Source organism: Xyrauchen texanus, chromosome 23 (assembly GCF_025860055.1).
Source record: "Xyrauchen texanus isolate HMW12.3.18 chromosome 23, RBS_HiC_50CHRs, whole genome shotgun sequence".
Lineage (NCBI taxonomy): Eukaryota > Metazoa > Chordata > Actinopteri > Cypriniformes > Catostomidae > Xyrauchen > Xyrauchen texanus.
This window is the reverse complement of record NC_068298.1, coordinates 30,728,292-30,742,128: the sequence shown is the minus strand read 5'-3', so window position 1 is coordinate 30,742,128 and position 13,837 is coordinate 30,728,292. Positions and strand designations below refer to the sequence as shown.

Sequence of the window (13,837 nt, the reverse complement as noted above, 5' to 3'; positions counted from 1 at the left end):
TGAAATTGGACCGTATAAATGTCTCTGTTTCTATTGTTTGCCCTTCGGTCAGTTTCGGATGAGTTCGTCATTGTACGCACCTCAAACATCCGACAACCAGCATATGGTTCAGTTTTCCCCTGCAGCTTGCTGGGGAGTGAACATTATAAAAATAAAATCCCCCGGTGGAGGGCCGGCAATGGAATCTTGTGTTCCCTTTTGTTTTGTGCTCGCCTTCATGTTTCGGGCTGCAGTACCCACATTTTCAAAAGAAAGTGTGCTTTCCTCACTCCTTGGGTCACAAAACCGGTGCATACGGCCGCTGTTATCACAGCAACCGAAAACTGAGCACTAGCGGCCAGGGTGCAAATGTGCATTACCCCAGTGAGCTGGCTTGCACAGACTTTGTGCAAGGTCAGGGAGGACGAGGAATTGGTCACCCTTGTGGCACCGTACTGGCCCACTCAGACTTGGTTCTCGGATCTCATGCTCCTCGCAACAGCCCTTCCCTGGCAAGTTGCCCTGAGGCAGGATCCCTCTATGAGGCAGCCATATGCCATGAAGTGGCGTTTGTTCGCAAGTTGGTGTTATTCCCGAAGCGACCCCCAGAGATGCGCAGTCAGGTCAGCGCTTTCCTTCCTGCAGGAGAGGCAAGCTGGGCTGTTCCCCTCCAACTTGAAGGTGCATGTAGCTGCGACACCTGCCTGGAGTTCGGTCCTGAGTGTTCTCACATGGTCTTGAGACCCCAACTAGGCTATGTACCCAAGGTTTCCATAACCCCTTTTAGGGATCAGGTGGTGAGACTGCAAGAAAAGCTGCTCCGGGAGGAGGCAGACTCAGCCTTTTCGTTGCTGTGTCCAATGCGTGCTTTGCGCATCTATTCCTCCTGAAAAAATAGGAAAGGAAAAGATCACCTTCCCCAATGCGAATAAAAACCATTAAAATGCCCCAGCCAAAAATACTCTGTGGATAGAAAACATAGAAGGAAATAGCATAGTTCCCATAGTAGATATGCTTGTATTCACACCTTTGACCTCAGCTTCCTCTTCCTCCCTCCCGCTGTTGTTCAGAATATGTTTACGCCATATGTTTGGTCAGGTGTTTTGATATTCCCATGCTGTAGCCAACACCTCCCCTCCCTATTGTACAAGCTGTCTTAACCAGACAGCACTTGATGAAAGAATGAGATTTTTTATATTATTATTGTTGAAAAAACAAACAAAAAGAAGTATTACAGTATTAAATGATGTGTTGTTTATCCTGCCCTTAATCTCAGGAGATATCTGAAAAAGATGTGTAAAAGTAGATCAGAGTGTTCCTTACAGTTTGTGTGGCTATCAGTATATGAGCCTTACCTAAAAATGAATATAAGGAGTAACTAACTCTTGCAGGAAATTGTGCAGTTTCATATTAGACACACCCACCCTGTTGATTTGGAAAAAAATGGCGCCGTCCTATGGCAACATAGTGTTGCTCTGTCTGTCGATATGTTTGTTAGTGTTATGTTTTCGAGTGGATTACGTCTTTGGCCAGATAAAATACGATAGGCTGGCCCTTCTTCACATACGAGACAATATGTTAAACTTTCAATTAAAGTTGGACTCTTATGCTGAAGATGTTTTTGTCGGGTCTGCAGACACCGGGGCTAGGCGAATGCATACCAACCACAAATCCCAGCGGAAGCCCAGGAAACGGGGCAAAAGAGCTGGCGCACTGGTTCGGCTTAAACGGCGGAGGCATCGATCTCCACTACCGAGCATTTTACTCTCCAACGTTCGCTCATTAGTCAACAAATGCGATGAGCTTGCCATCCTCCTCAATAGCAGACGGGTTATTGCAGACTGCTCCATCCTGTGTTTTACCGAAACCTGGCTTGGCGCTGGCATTCCTGACTCGGCAGTTAACCAGGACGCTTCACCCTTCACCGCGCCGACCGCACGGTAAAAGGCGGCGGTGTAGGTTTTTACGTGAACGAGAGGTGGTGCACGGACACAACAGTGATCGCACAGGCCTGCTCCTCAGTTCTCGAGACGCTCACCATAAAGTGCAGACCGTTTTACCTACCAAGGGATTTCACCTCTATCATACTGGTCGCTGTGTATATACCCTCTCAAGCTTCTGAGTCTGAGGCAGCCCAACAACTTTTTGCTCATATTATGAGCATCGAAAACTCTTATCCGGACGCTACAGTGTTGATTTTAGGGGACTTCAACCATGTCAACTTGAAGCGGTCTCTGCCCAGGTTTAAACAGCAGATTCGGGTGCCTACCAGGTATGATAAAGTATTGGACCAGTGTTATTGTACTATTGCTAATGCCTTTCATGCAGTAGCATGGGCTCCCTTGGGACAGTCAGACCATAACACTGTCCTTCTGATCCCTGTTTATCATCAGAAATTAAAATCTGTAAAAACAAAAACTAAGGTAGTAAAACAATGGTCTTCTCAAGGAATCGGTGCACTCAAGGACTGCTTTGATAATACAGACTGGTCTGTTTTTAAAGAGTCATGTTGTGATCTTAATGAATTTACTGAGGTGGTTAATGCCTATATTAACTTTGTTGAAAATGTATGTGTGCCTACAAAGTCAGTAACTGTGTACAGTAATAATAAGCCGTGGTTTAGCAGAGAGATAAAACATCTATGGAAAAATAAACATAATGCCTATAAGAGTGGGGATAGGGATCTATATAAGGCGGCTAAATATGACTTTGAGGCAGCTGTTCATAAGGCCAAGGCTGACTATAGGCACAAGCTGGAAAGCAAACTACAGGTTAATGACAATAGAGGGGTATGGGAGGGTCTGAGGCAGATTACTAACTATACTAGTAAAGCGCCAGTGGTCAGTGATGATCCTAAGCTGCCTGACAGTCTTAATGAGTTTTACTGTCGCTTTGACAGAAATTATGTTGACGACATCATACAATCGATGAACATCAAAACCCCCAGCCCTCCTTTCGTAATAGAGGTGGATGAGGTTAGGCTTTTATTACGAAAGCAGAACTGCAGGAAAGCTGCAGGTCCTGACCTCGTATCCCCTGCCACTATCAAACATTGTGCAGATGAATTAGCACCAGTTCTTACAGACATATTTAACTGGTCCTTGAGGGAATGCACTGTTCCCCAATGTTTTAAGTCCGCTGTCATAATTCCTGTGCCCAAAAAACCCAATATAAGCTGCCTGAACGACTACCGACCTGTAGCACTGACATCTGTTATAATGAAAATCTTTGAGAGAATAGTATGTAATCATCTGTCCAGTGTGGTCAGGCTCGACCCTTTCAATTTGTCTATAGGGCAAACAGGTCTGTTGAGGACGCTGTATCCCTATGTCTCCATTCCATTCTACAGCACCTGGAGGTCCGAGGCAATCATGCAAAGATCCTTTTTATAGATTATAGCTCTGCTTTTAACACAATTTTACCCAGCAAACTTTTTCTGAAACTCCAACAAATCGGGGTCCATAATTCTTTATGTTACTGGATCTGGGATTTTCTGGTGCAGAGAACACAAGTGGTAAAAATAGGCAATAACATCTCTAATGTTAAGCATATTAACACTGGAGCCCCTCAGGTGTGTGTTTTGTCACCTCTTTTATATTCAATATACACAGATGATTGCACATCACACACTGAATCTGTTAAAATGTTTAAATTTGCAGATGATACAACAATAGTGGGGCTCATTTCTGGGGACGACGATGTTGCCTATAGGAAAGAGGTCCTCGCATTGATTGAATGGTGTTCCAACCACAATTTAGAGTTAAATGTCTCCAAAACTAAGGAGCTAGTGGTTGACTTCCGTAGAAGGGGGAAGTTGTCCCAGCCCCTGTACATTAATGGGGAGGTGGTGGAGCGGGTGGACAGTTTTAGGTTTTTAGGTACTACGATATCATCATCTCTAAAATGGGATGATAACATAACTACCATTACTAAAAAAGCCCATCAGAGGCTTTTTTTCCTTCGACAGTTGAGGAAATTTGGAGTTGCTTGCAAGGGTATGTTGCAGTTCTACCAAGCTGCCATCGAGAGTGTCCTTACTTTTTCTATTACTGTCTGGTATGGCAACTCTACTGTCCAGCAGAGGTCTCAGCTAGACAGGATAGTGAATACAGCCTCAAAAATCATTGGCTGCAAACTCTCCCCAATCTGTGAGATCTACTGAGGCCCAGTATTCATCGCAAAGGCCTTAGAATCCTACAAGATGATACTCACCCTGCCAACTACCTTTTCTCCATACTTCCATCAGGAAGAAGGTTAAGAGCTATTAAGACAAAAACCTCCCGCTTCCTCAATAGTACATATTGCAGAGCTATAAAATCTCTTAACAGCCCTCAACCCATGAACCAGTCACTTATGGAAAAAAGGCTCTCTTAACGAGTCTGCAGTATTTGCATATTTTTTTGCATTATTGGCACTAATTGTTTTTTTTTTTTTTTGTGTTTTTTTTATAGTGTTTTATTATACATTTTTATATATTTTATGACAACCATCAGTGTTTTTTATCGATTTTATCTATCTATTGTAGAGTTGTGGATTGCGCTCTGTATTCATATGTAATTGTCACTCCTATCTGACATCAGCCACTATAGCATACTGGACTGTCATCCAAGTACGTGGTGAGCGGTGTGTTCCTTTTACTTTTATCTGTCTGTGTTAAGTGTCATCCCGTAGGGGATATCATTGTGTATATAATTGTTCTATGTCTTTGGTTGCATCTTGTTGTTATGAGCACACTGAAGCAAATCCCTAACAACTTGTACCGAGTTGTATGGCAATAAAGTATTGAATTGATATTCTGGAACGATTTCTTAAGTGTAAACTGGGGTGTCAGCATTCTTGTAGGAAATGTTTTAGCCACATGCTTTGATATGGTTTAAGAACTTTGATCTGGTCTGCTCTAAAGTGTTAACCAGACTCAAAGTGTGGATTGGAATGAGAGTACTGTTTTAAAAGTTGTTGCTTATACAGCACAAGAGCCCCAGTTCACGCTTTAGGTGCTGGGGACAGGACGCATATTAAGGCGTCAACCCAGTGTGTCAGCATTCTCGTAGGAAATATTTTATAGCCAAAATAATTTGATATGGTTTAGAAAGTATGTGTTTTTAAAAACTTTGATCTGATCCTCTCTGAAGTGTTAACCAGACTCAAAGGTGTGGATTGAAATCAGAGAAGTGTTTTTAAAGTTGTTGCTTAAACAGGATGTGATGGGGAAAAATCAGGACTTTTTTTTGCCAAATGTTACAGTGCCAACCCAAGGTGTCAGAATTATCTTAGAACCTGGTTTACTCATACTTTAGGTGTGGGTCAAGATAAGGGAAGTTTTAATTTTGTTTTTTGTTTTTACAAAGTGGGGTAAAATGTGTTTCTAAAACAAAATGTGATGCAACAAAAGTCACTTTCATAGTCACTATACAGAAGATGAAAAAATGGGTTAACATAGACAAAGTTTAACATTAGGTTAACAAACAGGGTTACGTTACTAAAATGCAACATTGCATATCATTTTATTTTAGCTGTAGCTTTAACAATAAAGTGTCTTACCATTTTTTTTTTAACAAAGATAAGAAAATGACTTTCTAATACAATACATACAAGATGTGCCACAAACCAACTTACATATTCACTTTAAGATGATGAATGAATAAATGGTTTAACAAAGCTAAAGTTTATCATTAGTTTAACAAGCAGGGTTATGTTTTTAAAACACAATAATGACTTTTGTTTATGTGGCGATCGGATTCAGAAACAGGGACACTAAATAAATAGACCAACTACGCCACCCTGGGGGCTCACTACCAGGGAATCGCCCTAGATATTTAGGAGCGCACAAGGCTCACAGGTTCGTTTCAGTTGGAGACAGGCATGAGACATGGGTGAAGTATACAAACAGTAAAATCATTTTTTATTAGATAAAATGATTCAAGCAATCACAAAAAAACAACATCACAAGGATACTCGATGTTAAACAGCCCGGACGATGGAAATTGGGGTCGACAGCCGAAAGCACTCAACCCATAGGGGCCTCTCTATTCTCCTGAAAAAAAGAAACAAAGAAAACCACACACACACACACACACACACACACACACACACACACGTGCACTCACACCGCACTCAGTCAGACACCTCCGTGTGGCACAGCAAACACTCCAAAGATACCACCACCAAGATGAGGAGGGCTGCCGCCCCTTCTTTTCCTTGCCGCCCAGGCCTACAATAAAGAACACACACAAACACATAAAACTCAGGCACCACAATAGACAATTTACACAATAATGTATAGAAAGAACCAAAAGAAAAAAAAAGTTACACAACCACAATTGTTGGGCCCAAATGCAGTGTTCATCTCAGAATAGTACGATGACAAACATTCTCATCACAGATACTATACATGCACCACTTATATTCAGGGTACTCTTAGAGAATCAGTTGGATAAACACATCCGGAACAAAGTCAGAAACATACAGACCAGGTGCTTGTGTACATCGTACAGAGGCCATGAAGAGCGCACTTGAGTCCAAAAAAAAAGAGAAAAAGAAATTAATATTCACATGACACGGACATGAACAAAACCACCAAGGATGAAAGCTTAAATCAACAGCTACAATAAACAGTGGTGACAGAGCAATGAGCATCAAAAGGTCCCACTAAGCACAGCGTTACATTCTAGGTAACCAATGTCGAACTCAGGACAATGAAAGCATCCCCCACCAATTACTGTTAGTGGTATCGAGATTGGGTGACGTCGTGGGGCCGTTAAGGCTAACTTGCATAGCACAACAGCGCTATAGCGTCACAGTATCTATAAACGCGAATCAAAAATAGCAGTCACGGAATAAATTTGTGGTCAAACAGCAGCTAATGTTGGATCTGGATCTCAGTTTCCAGCGTCTCGTTACTGACCACAGCAACAAACAACCCACCATAACGTTAAACAGGCATATGGAAGACACCTGAAACAGTACAGTCTTAACGCACCGCAGAACTCATCCACTTTACCGGACGTTTTGCACAACAAGGAGTGCAGCCGAGTATATACCGGTTAATTCCCCCGTCCACTCTCTAGCTCTTGCACACCGCGCCGGAACGACAACCATGACATGACGTTTGATGCCCTCACAGCTGACGTGCACCAACCCTATTTAAAGTCCTCATAACTAGCGTTAAATCACCCTCCAGCCGTGCGTTAATAGGTAGCGCAGATGCATACTGCTACAGTCTACCCCCCCAACCTCTCATCGTCATCCCGACGGTGAAACAAATACCTGAAACTCTTCAGGGGACTTACTGCCATGGTCGAAACAAAGCCACAACGGCATGGGACCCTGGTATTGGAAACTCAGCCACCCCAGGGTTCACCCTTCCAACTCCTCGTGGAAGGTGATACCTATTGGAATGTTCTCCAGCCCCCAGACGCCCTGTTCGACGTGGGACTATTGCCTCAAGTGACGTCGGAGATCCAACCAGTGGCACCGACACTTGACTCATATCTTGGCCACCACTACCCTCCTCGAACGGTATACTGGAGGTGTCATCAGGTGGGGCAGCAGCAGTCAATACTCCCCCCACTAGAGTACCTGCAGTAGTCCATCCACGGGCCACTGGAGGAACAACAGGCACCACACAACCCAAATCGACATCCTCCAACTCTTCCTCTGCCACTATTTGAACTGGTGACTCTATCAAAATGTCAGGTAGTTCCTCAGACACTTCATTACAAATCTGAGGTTTCAATAATGACCGATGAACGTGACGGATCTTACTCAGATCCTCCACCGGAGCCACTGTATACACAGTGCCCCCAGCTTCTCGGGGTGCCCTTATGACTTGGTAGATAGTCGAACTCCATAAGTCCTGGATCTTGTGCTGACCCCGTACTGAATGATCAAGAAGGTATACCCGTCTGCCCTCCTGCAACGGTAACTCCCGCACCCACTGATCATGTGTCACTTTACGCCGAGTAGCCGCAACCTTCAAACGGTCGCGAGCACTCTCAAATGCCACTTGTAACCGAGCCTGATGTTCCTTGACCCAATGATGCACCCCACCCGCAGCTGGCTCTTGCACACTCCCCAGCAAGAAATCTATCGGCAACCTTGGCTCCTGTCAAACATTAAAAAGTAGGGGCTCTCGCCAGTAGCTTGATGAGGAGTTGTATTATAACAGAACAATACCTGTGATAAACAGGACGCCCAGTCTCTCTTCCTTCCAGTATACAAGGTTCGTAGCAAGTTGTGTAAAGTACGATTGAATCGTTACGCACTGGCCATTACCGGCCGGATGGTAAGGAGTGCTGCGGGACTTGGTCACTTGGTAAAGACTGCACAATTGCTGGATCAAAATGGCCTCAAAGTTGCGGCCCTGGTCGGAATGAATCCGGCCAGGAACCCCAAATTTAAAGAACCATTCTTCCACCAGGACTCGGGCAACAGTCTCTGCCCTCTGGTCGAAGGTAGGAATAGCCACAGTGAACTTACTGAAGACATCAGTTAGTACCAATACGTTCTCCTGCCCTGAACGTGACGGCTCCAAGACAGTAAAATCCATGGCCACAATTTCATTAGGCCGGGATGCCAAAAGGTGCCCCATGAAACTTCGAGCAATCGGGGGAGCCGCCTTGGCCAACTGACCCAGTGAGCAACATCAGCGGCAATGCCTGGCCAGTAGCATCGCTGTCGCACCAATTCCAAAGTGCGTTCGATGCCCTGGTGCCCATGCTGTTGATGGAGCTGTGTCAGTACCTCTGATCTCAAAACTCTTGGCAACACTAGCTGCAGTACTTCCTCTCCGCCATCTGGACGGAACACTCCAGACTGTACGGCCTTCAATTGGGCTATTAAATCCCTCATTACTTGTAACTCGTCCTCCATAATTCAACAGAGGATGTACTTACCATGGGGGGCAAAGAAAATACTCACAAACAAATCACCACAGTTCTACAAAAGAAACAAAACAAAAACAACTTACACCCTTGTCTCAACCTTTGACCACACAACCGAGCCTGCCGACTGCGCCAGATTGTGGCGATCGGATTCAGAAACAGGGACACTAAATAAATAGACCAACCACGCCACCCTGGGGGCTCACTACCAGGGAATCGCCCTAGATATTTAGGAGCGCACAAGGCTCACAGGTTCGTTTCAGTTGGAGTCAGGCATGAGACATGGGTGAAGTATACAAACAGTAAAATCATTTTTTATTAGATAAAATGATTCAAGCAATCACAAAAAAATAACATCACAAGGATATTCGATGTTAAACAGCCCGGACGACGGAAATTGGGGTCGACAGCCGAAAAGCACTCAACCCATAGGGGCCTCTCTATTCTCCTGAAAAAAAGAAACAAAGAAAACCACACACACACACACACACGTGCACTCACACCGCACTCAGTCAGACACCTCCGTGTGGCACAGCAAACACTCCAAAGATACCACCACCAAGATGAGGAGGGCTGCCGCCCCTTCTTTTCCTTGCCGCCCAGGCCTACAATAAAGAACACACAAACACATAAAACTCAGGCACCACAATAGACAATTTACACAATAATGTATAGAAAGAACCAAAAGAAAAAAAAAGTTACACAACCACAATTGTTGGGCCCAAATGCAGTGTTCATCACAGAATAGTACGATGACAAATATTCTCATCACAGATACTATACATGCACCACTTATATTCAGGGTACTCTTAGAGAATCAGTTGGATAAACACATCCGGAACAAAGTCAGAAACATACAGACCAGGTGCTTGTGTACATCGTACAGAGGCCACGAAGAGCGCACTTGAGTCCAAAAAAAAAGAGAAAAAGAAATTAATATTCACATGACAAGGACATGAACAAAACCACCAAGGATGAAAGCTTAAATCAACAGCTACAATAAACAGTGGTGACAGAGCAATGAGCATCAAAAGGTCCCACTAAGCACAGCGTTACATTCTAGGTAACCAATGTCGAACTCAGGACAATGAAAGCATCCCCCACCAATTACTGTTAGTGGTATCGAGATCGGGTGACGTCGTGGGGCCGTTAAGGCTAACTTGCATAGCACAACAGCGCTATAGCGTCACAGTATCTATAAACGCGAATCAAAAATAGCAGTCACGGAATAAATTTGTGGTCAAACAGCAGCTTATGTTGGATCTGGATCTCAGTTTCCAGCGTCTCGTTACTGACCACAGCAACAAACAACCCACCATAACGTTAAACAGGCATATGGAAGACACCTGAAACAGTACAGTCTTAACGCACTGCAGAACTCATCCACTTTACCGGAAGTTTTGCACAACAAGGAGCGTAGCCGAGTGTATACCGGTTAATTCCCCCGTCCACTCTCTAGCTCTTGCACACCGTGCCGGAACGACAACCATGACATGACGTTTGATGCCCTCACAGCTGACGTGCACCAACCCTATTTAAAGTCCTCATAACTAGTGTTAAATCACCCTCCAGCCGTGCGTTAATAGGTAGCGCAGATGCATACTGCTACATTTAATTTTAGTTTTTAGTCTTTAACACAAAAGCATCTTACATTTTTACATTTATCAAAGATAAGTATTTTTCTAAAACGATAAGTAAAGAATATGCTGTAAACTAATCCACATATTCACTTAGCATTACAGTATTTTAGCCAACAGGTTTTCTTACATCAACAACAATTTTATATATTTCTAGTTGTATTTTTAACACTTGTATCTTTAAGTTTAGTAAAAAAAAGGCTCCCCACCATGGTTGATACCATTCTGAATGCTTAGAGCTCCATCCACTAGGAAGCTTTATATGTTCAAGTGCCGTATTTTTGCTTCTTGGTGTACAGTGCGAGGTGAAGATCCAGTTCACTGCCCTGTCGGTTCAGTGCTGGATTTTTTGCAAAGCGTTTTGGGGAGGGGATCGCCCCGGCAAAACTTAGTCAATGTTGCCACTATAGTGGCTGAGCATGAGCTCATCAATGGAGTCTCTGTTGGTAAACATTCTCTTGTCTCTCATTTCATGCGTGGGGTAAACAGGCTTAGAAACTTTTGTCCCATCTGCTCCATTTGAGCCCTTGGCAACAATCGCTGATAAATTTGACTCTTAAAACAGCCCTGTTGGTGGCATTGGTATCATTTAAATGATTTGATGATTTGCATGCCCTGTCGCTTAATCCCTTATGTTTGAAATTTGCGCCAGAGTGTTCAAGGGTGGTGTTAAAACCTCGCTTGTGCTATTTGCCCAAGGTCGTTTCTACATAATTTTGCTCGCAGACTATTCATTTTCAGGCTTTCTATCCTCCCCCTTTTGAGTCAGAAAAGCATGAAAGATTAAATATGCTTTACCCAGTTTGGGTGCCCAGTTTGGGTGCGACAGGGGTGTATTGTGTCCAAGCAAAGACTGTCTCATTGGATATTTGATGCATTTTCAAGTGCTTACAAAGTGTGCGGTTTACCTTCGCTTTCTGGTTATCGAGCTCATTCTATGAGGAGCATGGTATCCTCATGGGCTTTGGCTAGAGGTCCTTGGAGGATATGGTGGCAGGATGGTCCCCTTCGCATTCATTTGTTAGATTTTATAATCTGGATGAGGGTTTAACTCCTGCTTCCCAGGTTCTCTCTGTTGGAACAGGAATAAACTCATAATTCCCTCTGATTTACTCAGATGATTTAGCTCGCTTGTGCACCACTATATGCTTGCCACACAGGCTAAGACAGTTGACAGCTACTGTTCGCATGGTGTGAATGTATATAATTCCCAATGCGATTACGCAGCTCGAGTTCCTACGAAAGGGAACATCTCGGTTATGTGAAGCATAACCCTGGATACCTGAGTGGGAACAAGATGCTGCATAAGCTGGCCATACTCTCTAGCAGCTGCATAAGCTTGTGCCTTCATGCAGAAAATCTGACTTGATGGTGCAAAACGAGTGCCTTTATGAAGCCCATGACGTAGCTCCCTATGGGTGTCACTTAACTGCCATCAGCCAATAAATTGGTGTAAATCTATAACAGCTTTACACCACATGACACTCATGGCATGTCTTGTTCCAACTCAGGGGAACGCTTCACGTAATCGAGACCTTTTCTCCACTTATTATTCCACAGTCTGCGTCCTATTATATAGTTCATTCCCTCAAGCACCAGATATTTTAACCAAGAGAGCACATTCATAAGAAGTTGGTAGTGTAAATGGACTGTATGCAATGAATTAGAAGAATAAATTATATCTTTTCTGCATTAACTTCAGCCTTGATGATTGTTTGGCATATTTCTATGATAGTGTCATGCACCTTTGATATGCATGGAAAATGTGATTCTCATCAGAATTTGGATTTAGGCTCAGTAAAATTATAGAGAATTTATTATTATTAGTATTATTATTAATATTATAGAGAAAGTATTATTAATAATTTTCATATACTGACACTCAAATCATGGCTAGTATAAGCCATGATTGTATTGGCAGGCACTTCACTTCTATCGGCTTTGATTTTGATTTAGACATTTTTTATTAGTTTATTGAAACATGAAAAAATTTACCCAAATATTTTTTTTATTGAAATTATATTTCAAACAATATGATCAAAATAACAACGTTGTGTTGAATGAAGCAACACTAGGGGTCCCTATTCAATCATGCCATGCGCTGAACCGCGTACGTGAACTGCTGACGCAGGTGCGGGCAGGCAGTTGCGTGCCAAAGCAGCAGGCTGCCTAAGACTGCATGTACCCTTCCCCAACACCCCATAAAACGTCATAAGCTTTTTAGATTCGAAGGCATGGAACAAGTGACTTTCCAAGCATGGGTGCAGGAAAAAACCTTTTCTCTCGCTCCTTGTTTCTCGCATAGAGTCAAAGTGGCTGTGGCCATTTAACGCTGTAACACGGATCAGGGAAGACATTCTTTTCCAACTTCTATTTTTTCAGGGGGAAAAGACCCCGTGGAGACCACATCCTGCCCAATCTGGGGAGAGGTTAAATGTGCCGAATATGTCACATGGGTTTTCAGGACACACATGGAAGTGGCGCGGTAGTAGATCCTAACTAGCGAAGGACGACTTGCTACAAATACAGCGACCGGGGGGCAGAGGGGAATGCCCAAGAGAAACATGGGTCCGACTGCAGGGGGAATGTACCATGGAAAATACAAACAGGGGGATTAATCCGTGAAGGCCAACCCTGTAGTGCACTGTGGCATGGGGGGCGTGGTCGTGTGTCGGTCTGCGGGCGAGAGAGAGAGGTAAGGCTTGTCACCTGGAGTTTAATTACCTCTAACACCTGTGTCTTGTTATAGTGATACGGAGAGAGACATTTAAGGAACGCCAAATGTCGAGAGGGGGAGAGAGTGAACGCGTGAAACACGACAGCCAGAGAGTGGAGACCTGTGCCCTGTTGTGTACAAGCGTAACGACGGTTACCGTCATATCTGTAAAAATACTGGGAATAAAAACACTAACCTTGAACCTGCCCCATTGTCTCCTGACTCTTCCAAACCCCCAACCAAACCAGTCTACAGTGGTGCCGAGAACCCGGGTTTGGAGGAGAGCGCCGCTATGGAGCCTTCACCACTGGCCGAAGTCATTAATGCCCTCACCAGCATCCAGCAGACACAACACCATGCCCTCTTGGAGGTTTGCCAGGAGCAAGAGCAACGCTTCCAAGTCTTGCTCCAGGCACAAGCCGAAGACCGGCAAGCGCTGCGGAGCCTGATCACCGGAGAGGGGGCTGGTGCTGCGTCCTCCTCGGTGCCCACCCCACCGCTTGCCCTCGCAAAATGGGGCCAAGCGATGATCCGGAGGCCTTCCTCGACCTGTTCGAAAAACGGCAGCGGTATGGAGGTGGCCTCCCGAGCAGTGGGCGGTCCGCCTACTGCCCCTACTTTCC

At 44.3% G+C, this 13,837-nt stretch overlaps 1 protein-coding gene across 2 annotated transcripts in view; it reads left to right on the top strand.

Moving 5' to 3' along the window:
- Window positions 1–13,837, top strand: part of LOC127617061 (follistatin-related protein 5-like) — a 244,191-nt gene that overhangs the window by 51,592 nt on the left and 178,762 nt on the right. The window lies entirely within an intron of this gene.